The 23,008-nt window shown below is 38.5% G+C and overlaps 1 long non-coding RNA gene across 1 annotated transcript; it reads right to left on the bottom strand.

Annotated features, from left to right (window-relative positions):
- Positions 1-12,289: 12,289 nt before the first annotated feature.
- LOC127633022 (uncharacterized) lies at positions 12,290-13,894 on the bottom strand. Its single transcript, XR_007969158.1, has 3 exons — positions 13,821-13,894; positions 13,496-13,655; positions 12,290-13,410 (listed from the first exon to the last, which is right to left on the bottom strand). It is a non-coding gene; the product is annotated as an uncharacterized LOC127633022 (long non-coding RNA).
- Between the last annotated feature and the right edge of the window lie 9,114 nt (positions 13,895-23,008).

Raw genomic sequence — 23,008 nt, forward strand, 5'->3', positions numbered from 1 at the left:
ATCTGTGGTCATGAAGTAATTTGAGAGACTGGTTTTGGCCTAACTGAAGGACATCACAGGACCCCCTTCAGTTTGCTTACCGAGTAAATGGGTCTCTAGATGATACTGTCAATATGGACTGCATTAAATCCTGAAACACCTCGGCAGACCTGGGACTTATGCAAGGATACTGTTTGTGGACTTCAGTTCAGCCTTCAATACCATCATGCCTGATCTTCTCTCAACCAAACTGAACCAGCTCTCCGTGTCCCCCCACCCTCCCCAAACAGTCAGTGGATTACCAGTTTTTGACAGATAAGTAGCAGCTAGTGAGACTGGGGAAACTCACATCCAGGACCCTCACCAGTAGCACTGGTACTCCTCAGGGATGCATTCTCTAACCACTGCTCTTTTCCTTGTACATGAATGACTGCACTGCAAAGGACTCCACTATCAAGGTCCAACACCACAGTCATCTGCCTCATCCACAGTGGTGACGAGTCTACATTCACACGGGAGGTTGAACAGCTGGCTATCTTATGTGGTCACAAACATTTTGAGCTGAATGCGCTCAAAACAGTGGAGATGATGCACCCCCACCCACACACACCACCACCCAGAGCAGCACTGTGGGAGTAGTGGAGTCATTCATGTTCCTGGGCTCTAACATCTCTCAGGACCTGAAATGGGACACCCACATCAATTACATTATGAAGAAGACTCAGTAGAGGTTGTACTCTCTTCACCAGTTGAGGAAGTTCAACCTGCCACAGGAGCTGCTGACAAAGTTCTACTCGGCCGTCATTTAGTCTGTCCTGTGTACAACTACAGGTCTGGTTTGGTTCACCCTCCAAGACCTGTAAGTCCCCAGAGTGAGGGGACATGCAGGTAGAATCATTATGGACCCCACACACCCTGCCCACTCCCTTTTTGAACTGTTGCCCTCTAGCTACATCTGATTTACCTACATCTGTACAATCGTTCACGTAGAGACATTTTACAAGAACATGTCATCTAATTCGTTTTTTGATTATTTAGTCTACAAAAGGAATCAAATCTACTCAATCTCCTCTCAAGTGCCCATTCACTCATGTGTCATATACAGCAAAAGCCATTCACACTTCTGCCCAAAGTAACATAATGCACTCTTAATATCATTCTTTTGTCTGTTTTTTCCCCATTAACACTGACACACACACTTTTCAGTATCATCATAAATTACAACAACAGTGTAATCAGCGCATATTATGGCCATGTATAACATTTCTTTTAGCTCAATAGCATCCTGAATTCAGAACATAAACATGATAAATATGTAGTATTTTTGGTAGTACAACTGCACACTGTATGTATTAAAGTTTCTGTGTACCTTCACCTTAATATATAAGGAATTAGCCATTATAAAATGTTCGACCACTGTTATAAGAAGGATAAATTACAAATAATTTGATTAGTTGTTTGAATAAAATTATCCACCATTAAAATCATAATACAATGCTTGTTGCATCCGCTGACAATTTATACAGTAAGGAATTAGCTTTAATAAGGTAATTATGATGAATTAACATATTGGAGTAATACTATTTTCATGGCTTATTGATAATAATATCACAAATATTTTAAATATGGTTCGAACTTTGGAGCACAGATCTTTCTCGGGCGGCTGTGGCTCAGGTGGTAGAATGGGTTGGCCACTAATCGCAGGGTTGGTGGTTCAATTCCCGGCCAACGCGACTCCACATGACGAAGTGTCCTTGGGCAAGACACTGAACCCCAAGTTGTTCGGCAGTGGCAGGCTATCTCCTTGCATGGGAGCTCTGCTGTCATTGGTGAGTAAATGTGAATGTGTGTGTGAATGAGTGAATGAGATGCAGTGTAAAGCACTTTTAATACCGCTAAGGTTAAAAAGGCACTATATAAGTGCAGACTATCTTTGTAAAATCAATAGATCAAAATATACCACAAATTATCTTTGAATACAAACAAGGCTTTATAGCTAATCCAAACACATAGACAAACATGATTTGTGACAGGTTTGTGAGTAAATTGTAACAGAAGGTGAATGGTATGATCTGTACAGTGAAATTGAGTCTATAGAGAATGCCTTGAGAACCATTCGATACTTCTTTAAGTCTAACTCGATTTGCAATTGGGTAACTGAAATTATATTATAGAGACACTAGTACTTTCAACAAAGTCTGGAGATGTACTTGCGTTTTCTAGCGTTTCCTTGCGTTGCTTGGTACTTTGGCTCTTTGAGGGAAGTTCTAGATGTTCCACTGATGTTTTGGACCTCTGTTAAGATTGTGGATGTCAGGTTGTTTCTGGAATGATGAAGCAGGCTTTGTGTGAGGCCTACCGCCAGGACGGCTTGCGACTCCCGTCACATGTGTGAGTCGTTAAGCAGAGATAGAGAAGTGTTTCCTATGAACATCTTGTTCGAGCTTTCATGGACTCTACATTGTATGGGACTTGAGGAGTGCCGGAGAAGGTTACAAGCCACGAGGGCAAGAACACAGAGGATGAAGAGAGCTGAAGTGGAAAAGAGCTGAAGATAGAGAGAGTTGAAGAGAGGCAAGGAGGCTTTTGTACTGTTGAGATTGGCCACACCCCAAAGGCGCATAGTCATTTCTGTCTTTCTGAAGGTGAGGCATTCCTGACGAAGTCCGAGTGACCGAAAATCACTATGGGGGAATAAAACCCATGCATAAGAACATTAACAGGCAAAATTAAGTAAAACAAAATGTCTCCAATATTATATATACAGTATATATACACTACCGGACAAAAGTTTTGAAACACTTGACTGAAATATTTCTCATGATCTTAAAAATTTTTTGAACTGAAGGCATATGTATAAATGTTTGAAATTAGTGTCCAACATAGATCCCAGGGTGATACCTCAAGAAGTTGGTTGAGAAAATTTCAAGAGTACATTCCTGCAAATTCTAGGCAAAGGGTGACTATTCTGAAGATGCTAAAATATAACACACAGTTTTGATTTATTTTGGAGTTTGTTTAGTCACAACATAATTCCCATAGTTACATGTATGTTATTACATAGTTTTGATGGAAAAAAATTATAATAAATAATGAGTAAGTGTTTCAAAACTTTTGACCGGTAGAGTATATATATATAATATAGCAAGGCTATATCAAGGCTTTATGGTCTGAAGTGTAGCAAATATGTTTATTAGACTCTGCAATTACATGGTGTATTGAAATTAACTGTTCTGCTTTGCCTGAGATTTAATAGTGACACTTCACTTTTTATCTTCTCCTATCTAATTGAAATAATTTTAAGGTGTTCATCTAGCCATAGTAAAATTAGCACAATCAATTGATTCAGTCTTCTGGTTAAAAGCCTCAAATGGTTGAATATGTTTACTTTATTAAAACATCTTGCAAATATATTTCAATTTCAGAAGATTCTGCAGTGATAAAATCATCAGATAATATGTCGTCTGGCATAATTTTGCAGTACTGCTGGTACTGATTGCTCACGCAGGTCTGGTGCTTTAATGCAGATTTAGCTTTTTGACAATAACATGATATTACAAGTGGCATTTGCCTTGTTTGATATTTAGGGAGACATATTGCAAAATATGTCTGATTTCTGTTTTTCATTTAATTTAATTAATCACAATTAATCGCATATATAAATATTTGCTGAGAAAGGCCCTCAAATAACAATAATTCAATAAATAATGATGTAATAATTGTCAAAATAATATTAATATTATAAATAATTTAGATAATTAAAATACATTACATGCATTACTATAAGTAAAGCATTGATAAGACAATACGACAAGTGGATTTAGAAGGCGATACATTTTTTATTTTAATATTATTAAGCTTATTTTTGGCCTACTGTCCAAAGCTATGCATTTTGCAGTTGAATACGTCAATCTGTCCAGCTGGAGTTTTGCTTACTGACCCCTGCTGAAAACAGATGCTATTTTAAGTTTGAATTGCTCCAAGGGTAGGAATATTCCTTATTACGGTCCGGGGACATGATTTACTGCGTACATTTTTTAAATGTGTTATTTTTATATACTTATTTGCATTGAATTGAATTAATGCATTAAATCCACAATCCTAATCTATAGCAAAGTACTTTTTTCTTGTTCCTTAAAACAGATCTTCCTCATGCTGTCAATGAGTCTTTTCAAACACAGTTCCTCTTTCAAAGCTGCAAATTGCTTTGAATCTTCTTCATGTCTTATTTATAGCTCAGTTTTACACCTGTAGTAATTATCCATCTTTTACCCACCTGAAATCACAGCTTCAGCTTCAGTTTCAGCAGTAGTTGAGATTGAAGAAAATTGGTATTATCAGTTGGAACAATTATCCAACTAAATTGGATTAGCAACAGAATATCAGGATGTTTCCTGGGTCAAAAGATATTTGTCAGTGCCTTATGTTATCTTAAGCTTAAAAGCTTAAATTAATGTTTGTGTCTGGACAAAGTTCTATTTTCTTATCAGTGCTGTTTAGAATGCCAGGGTTGTCTAGCCATTTGTGATTTTTGACATACTGTGTGAAGTAGGGCTGTCACGATTATGACATTTGGCTGACGATTAAATGTCAACCAAATAATTGCGATTTTGACGATTAATTTTCTATTTTAGGGCTATGATGATTAATTGTCATAAATTGTAATTTTCTGAATGTTTACTTCATACACCTTAAAAAGTCATTTTTATTTAACTTGAAATATATAAATAAATTAGTTAAAATAGGGATATATGAGATGGGGATATATAAAACAGGGATATAATATTTTAAGGCTTTAAAAACTTATGAATGACATGAAAAATTATGTTTTAAATATAAAGATATTTCTAAATACTTAAAGATTTATTTCTTTTTAGTCTTTAAATTTGGTACATTTTACATTTACGTTGTTGTTTTTTGAACTCATATATTTTATATGATTTATTTATAAATAAAATATCATATTTATATAGATTTTTATTAGATATTACATCATATTTTATTATATTATGCAATAGTAAAGATATTTACGTCCTAATTTCTTCACTTTTAAATAGAGTAAGGGTGTCGCATCATCTGAACTGCATGCATCAGCGCTGCAAGCTGTCATGTCTTTAAAATTCTAACACATTATTCTCTATGAGTGTACACACACGGCTGCGCCATTCGCTGTCTGTCCATGGCGCTCAGCTACTGCTCAGGACCTTGTTCAAAACCCTGCCATGCCACAGAGCGCTATTTACATAGTTGTATATTAAATGTACATTTATTTGTCTCAAATTGTCGTTAATATACATACTGACTTCACCCTGTGCTGCAATATACATTTAGTTTAACATTCCTAATTTAACAGCTTGAATAAAGTCATATTGGAAAAAATATATAACAAACATAGCCCTTTTAAAGCTTTCATTTTCCCCTGTTGTGCCATTTTTCAATACTCTACCATACTAACCATACACTGTTACATAACATATTGTCAGTTCACGTATATAATAAAAAGAATATATCAAATAACTTGTTTGGTTAACGTTGTCACTCGGGTTAGCTAAACGCTAGCTAAATAAATACTATTGTATGTAACATAGTTGCCAAGACAACGGATAACGTTACAACAAAATAACAGACTTAACAACGTGATAGACACTTTTACTCGATTAACGATCAAACATCAGCTATTAAATTAACATAAAAAATAAATAATACATCAAGTTAAAACTCACCCATCGTGCAGCTCTTCTAGACTTCTACCAGGAGTTGATTCAAAAATTGAGCTCGCTTGCGAATAGAATGTGCTTGCGTCCGATTGTGACGATACCTGTGAGTTGTTCTAGACGTGGCTTGGCGCTAGCGCTTCTTGTTCGAGTGTGCGACCTCCTTAAGTGTGCGTCTCTTCTTCTTTGTCACTGCATGTCATTAACACTGCAAGTGTAACAGGTGTTATATTTATTTATTAATTTCACCCAAAATCTCTCTCCTCGTTATCATCGTTTGTTATATTTATATAATTATTTTGTATTCTGGAAATTATTCTTTTAATATTTCATTTAATTTATTCTTTTAATATTGATTTCTTTTATTTGAGATGTCATGTTTCTACTTATTATGGTCATTTTTCAGTATTGTTAAAAATGGTGCGTGGCCCCTTTAAGATTCATGTTCCGGTTCCCGTTGCTCTCCTTCAGTTTGCGGTAAGCACTACTGAAGAGAGGTGAGTTGCGTTGAGGCTCTGACTAAAAAGTTTGATATGAGTTCTGTTTAGTGTAATAAAACATGTAATTTTGTTCTTAAATGCACTTTAATCTTATTCAAATATGTATGAGGTAATTGTGAGAGAAGGCCACAGATTCGAGGTTGTTTTGATTAATTTATCTCTTTATTCATGCAGAACAAAATCTGGCTTGAGTAATTCCTGTTGCCTGGTCTTGTTCATTTATCCACACAACGCAGAGCTAAACGAAGACCAGTCACATTGGTGCCGTGACTTTTATTTTATGCAAGTCATCGTGGATCCTTCTAGATCAATGTCAGCTTGGTCGCTGGGGTTTGCTGCATTCAAACGTCCTAATTCTGCCTGTACCTGTACGAAGGGAAAAAAAAAAATAGGTTGGACATTAGACTATACATAATTCAGAAAAAAGTTAAAAGTTAATATTTACAGAAGAGAGAGGAAAAAAAGAAAAATAGGTTGAATTATAACACCATTTTTGGTTGATTATTTGGTTGTGTATTACTTTTAGCTGTGTACTCATGTGAACAGTTTTTTTTCTGTGGTCATTATCTGTTCTATTTTACTTTTGTTAATCTGTAAAACTCATAATGTCAGAAAATAGTGAGAAGACAAATTACTTCCCTAATGATGGGTTTGAATTGGGTTTTGCCAAATTTCTTTGGTGAACTTGAACAGACACCTCTCAGAAGGACAGTTAATATTGGTTCTCCTGATTTCTGTTCTACCCGGGACCCAGGTAGAGTACATACTACTGAATCAGAAAAGTGTGAAGGTGCTGCTTCAGACAACCGAGACTATAGTAACACTGACTTGAGTAGTTTAATTACACAGCTTGCTCAAGAAATAGGGCAGTCAATATCTGATCAGCTGAAAAAAAGCAGTGAAAAATATGAGTTTCCTGATATTCGAACACAGAGCATAGGGACGAGCCAGATTCTCGGGGAGTCACCTTCTCTAAATTTGACTGGTATGAAGTTAGTGATGAATCCTGATGTTAATGCACCTCCCTGTTTAGAGGGGATGGATCTGACAAATTATCAGTACACAAATAGGAAGAATTCATGCATGTTTATTGGAAGAAAGGTGTTCCTTTAGCTGAACAAGCCGATGAGCTCATGTCGAACTTAATGGGGAGAGCTAAAGATGTAATCAAGATAGCACTACGCAGAAATCCATCACTGAAGCCTAAAACACACCCAAGGATTGTCACAGACATACTCAAACAGCACTTCAGCGAATTGTCATATTCACCATGCCGCTTGCTGACTTTTATGGCACCTGTTGCAGGATAGAATGCAATGGAATATTGGATTCGGCTTAATAAAGCTGTAGATGTCGCTGATGAGTGTTTGAGAAGACAGGGCAGAAATATTGAAGATCCTACCCATGAGGTGACACAAATATTTGTTAAACATTGCCCTGATCAATCTCTTTCTGTTATATTGAAGTTCAAGTCTGCTGATAGGTGTACGGTGGCTGAAATACAAGAATGTCTTGATGAATATCAAGCTGAGAAAAGAGCACAAATGAAGGTGCCGTCTAACCATTCTGCCTTTGAGAAGACTGTAGCTACCAATGCCCAAATGTCAAATTTAGATGATGGAACATCTGGGAATGTGCCGAAAGTGTCAGCAGGTCAAGGTGGATTGTCAGATACACCATCAGTTCAGACAAGTGACAGCTGCACTCAATCTCATATCAGTTTACCCGATCGTGTGCTGAAACATAACTTGCAAACCGCCTCTGTACCTGTAGATTCATTTAGGCATGGGAATACAAGCAGGAGGTTTTGCCAAGGATGCAGAAGCATGGACCATTCTACAGTTGCACATTGTAGAAGAGATGGTTTATGCTTATTTTGTTCTGGACATGGACACAGAAAAAGAGAGTGCCCAAAGTGGAGTAGTCATGATAGTCTGGAGGTAAACTACTCACCACGAGGAGCTGGTCCTTTAAACCATTAGACCCACATTTGGAGAGGGGATGAGTTGGTGAGGATCAAACCATCATAAGTGATCTGGAACAGCAGTATGAGAATGCATGCCATACAGCTTCTGATGGTACTTGCGTGATATATGCACAAAACATGCAGAAAATAAAGGCTTTTGATGATCTTTTCTACACTTCTGTGATTGTAAATGACCGGTTTCACATGAGAGGAATGCTTGACACTGGCTCCATGTCTTATACCCTTAGTAAGACAGCTGAACAAAAGTTGTTGGCTGAAAATGTTGTCTTGGACAAAAAATCACTACCTGAGAATATCATTATTGTCAGTGTTGGGGGTAAGCCCGCACAGCCTAAATGTTTGTACGAAGTTAGTACGAAAGTGTATGGCATCAGCTGTCGAGTTCCAATTCTCGTTGTTCCAGGACAACATGATGATTTAATTCTTGACACCAACATGATCAAGCATATTGTATATAAAATTAAGAACACAGATGAGTATAGGGACTTCATATCGCAAAGTGCTACACAGTTATCACCGGACGGTGAACACTTTTTGGATGTGACGTCAAATCTCACTCGATGACGACATGATGAGATCCCTAGCAAAATCAGAGCCGTAAAGCTCCATCATGATGTCACTCTTGATGCTAGACAAGAACATTTAGTGTGGGGAAGACTGCCCAGCAACAATTTATTGTCCCTCGTGTGTACCATTCTCGTTGAACCAACTACCTCCAAGACTATGCTAAGAAACATCATGGTAGCTTGTGAAATAACATCTAAGTGGGATGATAGGTGGGTACCTATGAAAATAACCAATTTGTCAGACCAACCTGTCACACAGAGAAAGAATCGGAAATTGGCAGATGTTTCACCTTGTCTGGCTGTAGAAGATTTCCCAGTTTTGCAGGGCACTGGAAAGATAAAGGAGGTTAGTTCAGAGATGCAAGTTACTCCACATTATGCTTCAAATTTGAGACTGCAAGATGTTGGGTTAAGCGAAATTGACATTGATCTTTATAAAGTCACTGGTGCATCCAAAGAGAAACTTGTACATTAATGGTGAATTACAATGATGTGTTTTCTAAGCATCCCTTAGACTGTGGTGAGGCTAAGGAGGATCCCTTCTGCTCATTACCAGAAGATGCGTCAGGTGTTAACCGAAATGAAGGAGCAAGGGATAATTAGAAAATCAGTAAGCGAATATGCATTGCCTTTGGTACTGGAGTGGAAAAAAGATGGAAGCCTCCGCATCTGTACGGTCTTTAGGTGGCTTTATGCGAGGACACTCAGAGATGCTCACCCACTCCCTCATCAGTCCGACTGCCTTGCTGCTTTAGGAGGTAACAATTACTTCAGCACCTTGGACCTTGAAAAATTTGCCTATGCATGAAAAAGACAAAAAATGCACCGCGTTCATTACTCCTTTGGGACTACATGAGTATAACCGCATGCCACAAGGCTTCCTTTGCCTCAGTGCCAAAGGAAACTGCTGTTCGGTCCTCAGAGCTTGGACGCAAATGCACACATGTAAACTCAATGGGAGAATGTCACAAAGAGACCCTGTGACTAGAGACTTTAATTATGAAAGGACTCTTATTATGACACCAAACTGTTAAAATATATCATCTGTTTTGCGCAAAATAACACCTGTTAATGCAGATATGTTTGTACCACTATTCGTGTGCATTGTTTAATATTGTTCCTGTCCCCATCCTGTCAGTATTTGCTCATTGGTTTTAAGTTTAATGATTTATATATTTTGTTATGATTGATTCATATATTTAAAGGGATACTCCAGCTGTGGGAAGATGAATGTGTATTTAATAGTGGTCATTTATGTAGTAGAAATGTGAAATTATTTTTGAATTTGAAGCATTCTAGACTGAGAAAAGGCAAAAAATGTATTTTTTACTCATGTGGCTGAAAGACAACAACTTCCAGAATGCACTTGCTTTGCCGCACTTACGAGGCCACTCCCAAACCACGCCTACCGGTTACAGGCGGCAGTATCTGAAAAATTGAGTTGAGTTGAGTGAGTTGTTCGATAAATTTCCATCGAAATGGTGCTAAATTGCATTGTACCGGGATGTACAAAAAAAACAGGAAAGGAGAAGTAGTAAGTTTCCATCATTTTCCGTTAAAAGATTTGGAGCGATGTAAACAGTGGCTGCGGGCTATCAACCATCCGAAGTTTGGTGAGGACACCGATATGGAAAACCTGAAAACCCGTAGGATTTGCAGTCGTCATTCCAAGCAGGAAGACTATGAACCGAATGTGCTTCGAATGAAGAGAACCACTCTGAAGGACACTGCAATACCATCAATATTCACCTTCCCCGATGACGAACAGCCTGGGCCATCTGGTACTAAACGCATTCGTCTAGAGGTAAGACTATCAACTAATAGCGACTCTATTTCTGATCACACAGTAGCCTAGCCTATAATGTTTTAACTTTAGTTGTTTGCAAGCAAATTTATAAAAGTAACGTTAGATCAGTAATGTGAGATGTTCTCAAAGTAAAGCCACTGTTCGGTAAAACTGAGTTAGCATATTTGTCGATTTATGCTAGCGTTACTACACAAACCTGTTGCTGTATTAGACTGTTGAGAAGACTTTTGAGACAGATACATTTGCGATATGAACCCCTAATGTAGTACAGACTAGAACAAATAATGTTAATTACTGTAAGCTTAAAAATATAATTGACACCCTCAATTTCAGTAAAATATTTGATTATATGTCCGTGAGTAACCTCAAACGCCCATGTTAGAGGTATTGCCTTTTTATTCGGGCAACGAAAAAACCTGCATTGTTTTCTCATCAGAAAAAGTTCTGTTCAACTAAATGTTATGTAACCTTATTGAACTTGTGTCATTTCAGACTACAATCTCGTCTGATGCGTTAGTGTCGTCGAAAAATGAAGAACCATTGCTACTGACCTCAACACCGCTCAAAATTCCTGCTTCTGTCCAAGAACAATTTGTAAGTTTCTGAAGAACTAACATACTTCAGCATATTCTTTTTTTTAATGAATTCTAAAGCAACTGTATGTATTTTTTTTTTTTAATTTTGTTTGTTTTAAAGTCACCATGCCCAAGTACACCTGGGGGCCTCAATACAACCATCAGCTCCATTGAAGCTGAAATTGAAAATGATGAAACCTATCAGCACGAGTCAACATTCACCGTCACATCAACATCATCATCATCTGATGATGAAGGTGTAAAAGACGGGCATGAAAATAAGATAATTGTCAAGGAGTCCAGCCTCATGTCACTCTTCAAATTTTGCCAGACATGTGGGAAACCAATTTCTTCAAAGACTATTGTTGACGTTGGTGCACAGAGGAAGGTGGATTGGACATGTCTTGGGGGCCATGTTGGGTCCTGGAAATCTTCACGTGACGTTAGGGGAATGCCAGAGGTGAACCTCCTTGCAGCAGCAGCTGTTTTGTTCAGAGGGGGCACATACACAGAACTCTCGGACTGGTGCAAGACCATGGGTGTCCAAATGATAGGACATAGTACATTTTACAATATCCAGAAGGTATACCCAGATAGCAAGAAGTCGGCGGTCCGCTGGCAGTGCGCCGGCGGCAGTAGAAGCGGCAGAATGGCGATATCGCAAACACGTTCGACGGCGGTCCGCCGGCGGCAGCCGCTTTAAAGCGGCAGCCGCCTTCCTACCGCCTTCGATACGCGGACGCCCGCTGGCCAGCCGCCGCTCGCCGCCGTTATATCGAGGCGGACCGTCGGAGGCAAACGCTTTTTCGAGCGATCTGCCGCCGCTTATTGTATGTATATATATATATATATATATATATATATATATATATATATATATATATATATATATATATATAGCATGCAGTTTATCAAGAATAATGATTGATCAAACCAGACAAATTTCCATTTGGCGTTTTAATTCCACATTTCAAAGTACAGTAACTGTCATTGAAACAAGATGTCATATCACTGAAATATAAATAACAGAAAAATACAAACATTATATATACACACACAAAAGAACATGCAGGTTTCCAATTTCTTTTTTTTTAAAAACACTATTGTAACACTTACAATAATTGTTAATAATATAAAGAGGTCAGCTCTTGGATGAAAAGAATTACCAGTAAACACAAGCAATGAGGATATTTGGTACCAAAGAAAGTGCAGGATACCAAATAAATTGAGGTATAACATCATATTTACAAGTCATTTCTAACAATAGGTTAAGTGGTAATAATTTAGAGTAAAGCTCTGGAGTAGAATATACCATTATAACTGCAATGCTGACTTGTGGCACAAGGATTTACAAGCTATATGTAACAATAGAATAACAGTTAAACACTGTGATGGAATGAAAGTAGAATTTTTGGTACTAGTTAATGTGCAATATCAAGTATCAGAGGTATGAAATAGGATTTACAAACTATAATAGAATTGTTAAGCACTGACGGAATGAAATAAGCCAATACTAAAGTCACGGTAAGTAGAATATTTGATACCAGATAATGTGCAAATATCAAGTATTAGATGTATAATCTAGGATTTACAAGCTATATTTAAAAATAGAATAGTTAAGCACTGTAACAATGAAATAAGCAGCAAATTGTATATGAAATAATTGAGATCTTTGGTATCAAGGAATGTGCAGGTATAATATACATTTTGACATTCAACTTACACATGACAACAAGTGGGAATAAATATAATTAACAGCAGAAAATCTGGCTGTAGAGAACACAGCCAATCAGAATGTCTGGAGAGGTTGGGGACTTCTGGGCTAAGAATCACCGGTTTTCCCGACCCCCAGAATGAGGCAGTGCAAATTGGCATATCTTCAGTGATTCCTCGTGCGCCTGTATAAAAGGACAAACCATCCCATATTCATCCAAGGAGCTGCCCTCAAAGCAGGGTCACGAGAAAAAAAAAAAAAAAAGAAAAAAAAAGCAATTTCCACAGTGAACAGTGTGGATTGGGTGAGTGTAGTCTGACACTTTTAGCAGGCTTCTTTAGGGGTCTTGATGTTACTGACTGCAGGATAAAGAAAGGGTTCCAGTTGTCAGTGATGCTGGGGTGTCAGTAGTCAGCCTAGGTTTAAGGGGTCGGCTGTGGGTCCCTCTCAGCTGTGCGGCGCCTTTTTCCACCTTCATGTTCAGATGCTCCTTTCAGGTAACGCGTAACGCTAACCTGGATCGCCTCATCAGTGGCATCCTGTGTTGCCGGGTTCTTCCGGATGGCTCCTGTAGAAAATAAAGATCTGTCATTCCATTTGAATGGAATAAGGTCATACACATCTACTTAAATATAAAAAAATATCCAACTTACTTTGAACAATGGTCTTCAGGAACATGTCTCTAAAACATGCTTTATCCCCTACACCAGTCCAGGTTGTATTGATGGAAAGGTGATTAGAGAAGATACTCTGAAGCATTCGCCACACGGTTGTCTTTAGGTCCCTCCCACATTTGATTGCCAAAAACCGAAGCTGAAAATACAAAAAAAACATGTTACAAATTACATTTCTCTGAAGCTTCTCATAAATTTAAAATGTGACAGGCTGTGGATTCAGACTGTAGAATATGCAGTGTACGATCTTAATTGTACTTTTTAGATTACCCTATACCGTTATAAACGAAATCGGCACACTTACAAATCGTTGCTGGAGCTCTTTATCCTGCCTCAAACTGTTGTCAAGCAACGCCAAATGTTCCTGGGTGTCTAGGGGAGTAACAGATCCCCTGTCAGGGATAACTCTCCAACAGACACATTGGCACTGAAACGTTGCAGCATAGCATTTTGTCGTCCATGCTACGCACAACATCGCCAAACTCCCAAGACGTCGCAGCATTAGGGTTTGATCTGCACCTACAGGGGTTCCCAGAATAAAAGAATAAAGTAGTCAGTCCTGGACCTTCAAATACTAAACTATGACATTTATATCTAGGTCTACTACATGTACAGGTGGCCCCAGTGGGAATTAAACCAACAACCACAGGTGTTGTTTGCAAGTTGTACCCGATTGCCCAGTGCGAGCAAATGTCTTCAACATTGTCCCAACTTGCTTCACCTGCTCTTGAAGCGAGCCACTGTCATCTGGGAAGTAACAATATATTGATTAGCAATACACTAAATATAATAGTAATATAATATAACCACAATTATCATACCAGTAACTTTCCCTGTAATTTCTATCCACAGTATGTTATGCATGGCATACAAGTTCATAATGAAGAACCCTTATGATAACATCAATTTCATTTTTTTTCTTTGAAGCAGAATATTTGTTTGTAAAAGGGAGGAAAAAGAAAATGAAATATTGGTATACAGATTTTGGTTGATATATCATACTGTACAGTGAAATGTGCTATTGTTATATCCCTACTCACCTGAAGGACGGATAGATCAGGCAAATCTCCAGTCAGGCCTTTGTAGAGTGTGTGCTCCTGCATATCCACAGGTATTTTAATTCAAACATGCAACATATTGTAATAAATCTACAATATTCAGCCTTTACCTTACACCCTCGGTTGTTGCTCTACACTTATTATATTAAATACTTATTTATATAGCTTGCTCACTGTATAATCATGATAGCCTAATACTTATAACACAAGATTGCATCTTAAACGAATGACTGAGTTGAAAACTTGAATAAGAACGCATTTTACACAGAGGGACCAGCTAGGAAACTTACCTGCCTACAATAACTGTTTTCATTTGAGTTACATTAATCATGAATAACCTTAGCCGAGTCCCCAGGAACATCGGGCTATTAAAGTAACAAGCCTATAACTGCGGTCTTATTAATTCTAGCTTCACCATACACTCAACTGTGAGGTTTATCTGATTTTCTCATGGACCTGTAACACAATGCCCTGACAGTGACTTCACCGGTGTCCTGATCTTTATTAGAAACTGAGAGGAGACCAAGTTAATATAATTGATATCACAATTATCACAAAAATTAACAAACAGTCTGCTTTAAAACTAAGAAAAAACAAGCTTCTATACTAACGTTACATTAAAAATGAACACGTGGCGAACTAGCTTAGCCGCTATCTGCCGGCACACCACATTAGATTAAAATACTTACCCTTGTAGTTGTGCAGATAACTCGATATGTAGAGTTTAAAGCCCTTGTCCCTCTTGCTTGTCGGAGCAGGGGACCAGGCATCAACAATGCGATGAACATCGCTGACGCCGTATTTTCGGAAGATTCTGGAGACGTCGAGTAAAAACAGACATTTTGGGCGACGCGCAAGTAAACCGGAAACAGATTTGGCGACAGCGAACTTCACTGTTCAGTCTTTGTCATGTGTTTTAGCAATACATTTTTAACATTTATAATGTGTTTAGATTTTTTGTATTACCTTTACAGGGACTTTAACACTTTCTTAAACATTTGTACAGGTCAAATTGCAAAACCTGTAAAAGGTAAAATAACAAAAAAATCGAGGTTGGAAAAAATGTAGACATAAACGAAATTTCTGCGCAACTGTGAAACCAGAGGATAATTTCGCTTTTTCATTGAGTTTATCCTTCACGCCAAAACAGGGATTTTCATGTTTATGATAGATATCACCATGGTTGCAAATTAATAAAAAATAATTAAAGTATAGGCTACCCGATATTTTGGCCATGTTGCAGATGTCTTTCACTGTTCACTGATACAGGCATTGGTGAAAAGTCTAACTTCATCAATTTATTCTGCTAAATTGTTCATACCCTGTATTAAATATCTATTTTAAAACCTAATCAGAATCAGAAAGATATTTATTGCCAAGTAAGTTTTACAAAAAGGAATTATTTTTGGTTTATTGGTGCCTGTCTCAATGTGCATCAATCAAATAAATGTAAACAATTTTCACCTGTGTATAAATAATTCAATATATTTTACATATATTACTGTATAATCGCTTCAGAGTTTCAAAGTAATTTAAATGTCATTTCCTAAACCTTACCTTATCATGGAATCAAGAGTCAAGAATCTGTTATAAACCCTAATGGCTTTGGAGCAAAAATAATAATAGCCAACATGGCTGGTCGATTTTGAGAGTCTAAGCTGTCCTCGTATTTCAAAGCGGCTTGCCGCCGGCCGTCAGCGGTCGATTGCCGCGAGGCAACCGCCAGAGAAAATGAAGCGGGCGGCCCACCGTCTGAACGCACCTATAGCCGACAGCTTGGGGACGGCGGCAAAACGAAGCCGTGCGGACATTTTTTGCTATCTGGGAAATGGGCGTGACGAATTCGGCGGCAAACGCTTCATCCCCGCCAGTGAGACGCACCTATAGCCGACAGCTTGGGGACGGCGGCAAAACGAAGCCGTGCGGACATTTTTTGCTATCTGGGTACTTGCACCCTGCTATCGAGGAAGTGTATATTGAAAAAAGAACAGAACTCTTAGCAAGAGTGTTTTTAGAACAGGAGGATGGAAAGAGGCTACACCAGACGGGTGATGGCCGATGTGACACGCCAGGTTTCAGTGCAAAATACTGTCACTACACATTTATGTTGGATGACACAAAGGAGATACTCCACACAGAACTGGTGCAGGTAAAATAAATATAAATAGCAGCAAAATTATAGTAATTGAAAATTACAGATGCTATTTGTAAAATTATGAATTTGTCTCAAACTTGACTCTTTAGGTTACTGAGGCCACCAGCTCTGTTACCATGGAACCATTAGCTTTCAAAAGGGCATGACTGAGTTGATGGACCAGGGCCTTGACGTGGAGGTGATGGCCACAGATCGCTCCACATTGATTCAAAAAATAATGAGGGAACAATTTCCTAATGTCCAACATCAGTTTGACATCTGGCACACAGCAAAAGGTATGTATTTGTTTAGTCACCCCTGTACACAAACATCCACACTTCTCCAACCCTAACTCTGCTATAACTCGCAGGTTTCCGGAAGAAGATACAGAATAAGGGGAAGAAAAAGTCAAACGAAATCCTCCATGCATGGACCAGGTCAGTGTTATTTTGTAATCGAGCAGACTTTACATTGGTTTGCAAGGTTCAAAATTAGTAATTGTATATCTTTTATAGGTCAGTCGTAAACCATATGTGGTTTGCCTGTGCAACAAGTAAAGGTGACATCGAGGTAAGACTTTTGATTGTAATGTTATTATGTTTTTGAAAAATTAAATACAATTAAATAAAACTCTACACTTATTGTCAATAATTGTGTTTTTCATACAGGCATTGAAACGCAGGTGGAAGTCCATTACACACCATGTGTGTAATGAGCATGAGTGGACAGATGACAACAGAGAACAGCATCGGTGTGACCATGCTACTCTATTAGACCAGGAGCAAAAGAAGCGCATGTGGATGAAAAAAGATTCTGTGGCGTTTCAAGACCTGTCATCGTTGGTGCTTGACAAAAGGCTTCTGAGAGACATGGATAAGATGGCCCTATTCAAACATACAGGTGAGAATAGTTGCCCTTGTACACTTGATTATTTTTCCATTTGTTGTATCCCTTCTCCCTTACTCTTTTTAATTGCACACAGGCCCACTTGAAGTATTTCACAGTGCACTTCTAAAATACATCCCCAAACGCCAGGCATTCTCATTCCAGGGAATGAAGGAGCGATGTTACCTTGCCATCCTGGAGCACAATGAGAACATTGTCAAGAGGAAGCAGGACACAACCAAGACAGGTTTATTATGTGTTGTCTGAGTAGTATAATATCCAAAACTAGAATGTTTACAGCTATGGGAACGATCAGACATGACAAAGTTAAATCTTAGTTCAGATTTTATATTTCATTATATTTCCTATCATTTACAGGACAAGCACGGTTTAACCAAGTCTTCTGCAAGAGATCCAAACAGTGGGTCTTGAAGAAAATCTTCACACCACCCAGTTTATAGACACACTCATCAAGAGGGTCATGGATAGAAGACGCAACCCAAACATTCAGTTTACAGTGCCAACCTCATCACTTACACTGCCACAGCCTGCGCTGCCACCCAACATTGCACCAGTCCCAAAACCATCAAAGGAAGCTGCCACAGCTTCTTTCCAGAGCCGCTTCTAAAACCGGCTTACCATAGCACCTACAGTAAAATCAGATTCTGCCTCAGCTGTTTATATTTCATTATTTATTTTTTGCCTGCTTTGTTTCTATATATTGTGCAAAATATATTTTTTGTTTTCTATCTCTTTATTTATTTTAACTTGTACCTTTGAATATGGTAGAAATGCTTTGTTGTGAATATTAAAACAAAAAAATTGTTCATCTTACCCTGTACTCCAGTGTACAATAAAGTTCTACATTACAGACTTGCTGAGCGAGGCTGAATGGTTACTGTCACTGATTTTGCTGTAATTACTTACTGTAGACATATAAGACCTGGATTATTTCCCTTCTTGGAATTGATTTTGAATTAAAGATAACTTTACTAAAGTTAGGAAAAGTTAGCCTAATGTATATAACACAACTTAGACTTTTGCATAAAAAAAATTGAACTCCAATTGAAATCAATATTTCTCTAAGCTAATACATACTCTAGCAACACTAAAGATTTATAAGAAGAACCACAACCAGTGTCAATTATAACTTTTATTGAAAAAAATAATTAATAGTAACACTTTTACATTCAAAGTTCTTCCAGAGCTTCAGCTATTTCCTGATATCCACTGTATTGCCCGTCAGGAGCTGGATATCTCCGTCTGATATCCTGGACAACACAGGTGGGCAAAACGATACGATAGCCTTTACCAAGTCTCTCGCCTTGCAGGACCCAATGAAGTGACGGTAAGCTGTTAGGCGATATTGTCTACAAAATAGTAAACACAACGTTAGTAATGCGAACTATTTGCACATACAGTATGTGCGCATACATGAAAATATAACAATAGCTCAGCTGACTACGCGGGAACAACATTGTGATTATGCCGGGTGTCCAAATTCTGTACATTACGTCTTAGTAACAAAAACAAATACAAAACAAATACTCACTTTACACTAAGCCGTCCATTTGTCCCTGCAGGCTTTGGCTGGCGTTTCCAATTTATCTTTGGGATCCTGAAATAAGTTTCCAGGACCCCCCTGTCCATGTGTGGTACAAAACTTGGGTGCTCAGTTACACATGCTAGCGGTGCAGTTTCATCAGCGGATTCAGCGATCTCATGCAGAAGAAAATGGCATCGCTGAAATTCGCGACAGCAATAGGACTCTCTATCTGTTTGGATAGACGCACAGCAAGAGCACTGACACCACCAGTTCGCCCCAGCTCGAGTCTGGCCGGGCTTTTCCTCCTGACCGCCAAGCAGGTCTTGCTCCCCTGCTGCAGCAGCTGCTCCGGCCGCCTCTTGTTCCTCCATCTCCCGCAACTGTTCGTCGCTGTATTGTGGCTCAGTATAGGTAGCCGCGAGCATCCGATTCACACAAAAGATCTTCGAAATCCCCATCTGTCATTACTTCAAAACTTTCTTCCGCCATCGTGATTAGACTATTATACAAAGTTTTACAGAGCAAGAGCCTGTTAGCTTAGCTTAAAGATGGCTGACACTATCTTTACATTCTATGAGTAAGATCCCGCCTCATATGGGCGTGGTGAAAACATACGGAACTAGCTACTAATACTGGCTGTAGTTTAAAGCCTCTGGCCCAAAAATCCTCCGATGACGCAAAATGATGATTTTTGCGTCATCGGAGGATTTTTTTCCAGACTAAAAATGAAATTTTCTCTCATATCATGGGGATATGAGGGGGGGAAGCAGGGTAATTCGAAAATACTACTGGTTTTCTACTGATACAAAGCTTACTGCTACATCCTGGAGTATCCCTTTAATTGTGTATTATGTTAAAGGTGTAATATGTAACAATATTCATGTTATATTAGTCTTTTTTGCCAATGAGTGAACAGCTTGTAGTGCAAATTAAAAAATTAGCCCTTCCATGATTTTCATGCAAATGGAGCGGGTCGCTTTTGCCAGGAAAATCCAAAGGATATGACATTTATGCATGCTCCTGAATGTCTTGCCTCAGTAATAGCTTCTCTTCCACGTCAACAGACAGTCTGCAACACTAGGTAACATTATCTTAGAGAAGGAATCCAGCAAATATCCAGCTCCCAGCACAACACTAACTCCTACACAAACTCTGAGTAAGCCAAAAAAAAAAAAACATTTATCTACTGAATCCTGTCTGGCTAAGCGGGAACGTGATCGTAGTCGAGCGAAAACTAGTGAACATCGTCAGAGCATTTGATTCCTGGGGGGACCTTCGTTCGGTTTTGGGGATCAAAACTGATCCTGAATTTGTGTTCTACTTATTAGACAGGTAAGCTTACATAACTGCAAAGCATGTGAAATATAGTGCCATAAGGATTTATCTGTTTAATATGAGCAAACTTGATCTTAACCTACTAACGCTGATGAATTGCAAGCAACCTTGCTTTGAAACTTTTAAATAATTTCAATGATCTTCTCTGTATACTACATAAGTCATTAATATACAGCAATTTATAAGTCAGATATACAGGATAAATGTAAACCAATACAGGTGAAACTCGAAAAATTAGAATATCGTGCAAAAGTTCATTAATTTCAGTAATTCAACTTAAAAGGTGAAACTAATATATTATATAGACTCATTACAAGCAAAGTAAGATATTTCAAGCCTTTATTTGATATAATTTTGATGATTATGGCTTACAGCTTATGAAAACCCCAAATTCAGAATCTCAGAAAATTAGAATATTACATGAAATCAATAAAAAAGGATTTTAAATACAGAAATGTCGGCCCTCTGAAAAGTATAATCATGCATATGTACTCAGTACTTGGTTTGGGCCCCTTTTGCATTAATTACTGCCTCAATTCGGCGTGGCATGGATGCTATCAGCCTGTGGCACTGCTGAGGTGTTATGGAAGACCAAGATGCTTCAATAGCGGCCTTCAGCTCTTCTGCATTGTTTGGTCTCATGTCTCTCATCTTTCTCTTGGCAATGACCCATAGATTCTCTATGGGGTTCAGGTCAGGCGAGTTTACTGGCCAATCAAGCACAGTAATACCATGGTCATTGAACCAGGTTTTGGTACTTTTGGCAGTGTGGGCAGGTGCCAAGTCCTGCTGGAAAATGAAGTCAGCATCTCCATAAAGCTTGTCTGCTGAAGGAAGCATGAAGTGCTCTAAAATGTCCCGGTAGATGGCTGCATTGACTCTGGACTTAATAAAGCACAGTGGACCAACACCAGCCGATGACATGGCTCCCCAAACCAACACAGACTGTGGAAACTTCACACTGGACTTCAAGCATCTTGGATTGTGTGCCTCTCCATTCTTCCTCCAGACTCTGGGACCTTGGTTTCCAAATGAGATGCAAAATTTGCTCTCATCAGAAAAGAGGACTTTGGACCACTGAGCAACAGACCAGATCTTTTTTTCTTTAGCCCAGGTAAGACGTTTGACATTTGAAGCCCATGTCCAGGACCCGCCTGTGTGTGGTGGCTCTTGATGCAGTAACTCCAGCCTCAGTCCACTCCTTGTGAAGCTCCCCACACATTTGAATGGCCTTTTCCTGACAATCCTCTCCAGGCTACGGTCATCCCTGCTGCTTGTGCACCTTTTTCTTCCACACTTTTCCCTTCCACTTAACTTTCTATTAATGTGCTTTGATACAGCACTTTGAGAACATCCAACTTCTTTTGCAATTACATTTTGAGGCTTTCCCTCCTTGTGGAGGGTGTCAATGATGGTTTTCTGCACAACTGTCAGGTCAGCAGTCTTCCCCATGATTGTGAATTCAACTGAACCAGACTGAGAGACCATTTAAAGGCTCAGGAACCCTTTGCAGGTGTTTAGCTGATTAGAGTGTGACACTTTGAGCCTACAATACTGAACCTTTTCACAATATTCTAATTTTCTGAGATTCTGAATTTGGGGTTTTCATAAGCTGTAAGCCATAATCATAAAAATTATATCAAATAAAGGCTTGAAATATCTTACTTTGCTTGTAATGAGTCTATATAATATATTAGTTTCACCTTTTAAGTGGAATTACTGAAATAAATGAACTTTTGCACGATATTCTAATTTTTCGAGTTTCACCTGTATACTGGTTTCTTGATCGAAGTACAATATATCACATACAAAACATACAATAGTGCAATGTAACAGTGCAACAGTAAACTGTCTGGTATAGTCCGGTAGTATGTAGCTGAATGTGTGTATCAGTATACTATGTTAGCTGATAAGTAGTTTAAGTTTGGTCTCAAAGTTTGTTGTAAAATAATCAAAAGTGTGTAATTTTAATTATGCTACCTCATCTGTCAGCATGATGCCAGTGAATCATGTTCAGTGTCTTTGCACGTTACGTCATTGTTTTGGATGCTCGCTCGCTCGCTCGTGTCCCTATGGAGTGTGTGCATGAATGCGAGCTCTGTGTATTAAATAATATTAATGAATTCTTCTGTTTTTAGGCTCTGCTCGTTTGTAGATTTGCTGCAGAGATGTCGTTTAGCCCAACTGGAGGCAGTGATGGTAATAGAAAACATTAGCTGACAATCAGCTATTATAAATGGATATGGATTGTTTTGTTATCATATAAATGTGTAAGCTTTGTAAATGCATGTTTTTTTTAACATTTAAGTCTTCATGCACAAGTTTAAAATTTAGATTTCAGTCACAAACAAGGCCAATACTTAAATTTGCAGTGGTTAAACTTTACTAATATAATTAATATGTCAATACAATTGAGTTGCTGAGGATAATTAAATGATTCTGGTGTCCCGTGGCAGACAACGGAGATGGACAGAATCTTAATGGAGGACGTCTGCTCTGAAGAGCCTCCGACACTTAATACAGAGGAGGGAGAG

The sequence above is a fragment of the Xyrauchen texanus genome, chromosome 39 (assembly GCF_025860055.1).
Source record: "Xyrauchen texanus isolate HMW12.3.18 chromosome 39, RBS_HiC_50CHRs, whole genome shotgun sequence".
In the NCBI taxonomy this organism is placed as follows: domain Eukaryota; kingdom Metazoa; phylum Chordata; class Actinopteri; order Cypriniformes; family Catostomidae; genus Xyrauchen; species Xyrauchen texanus.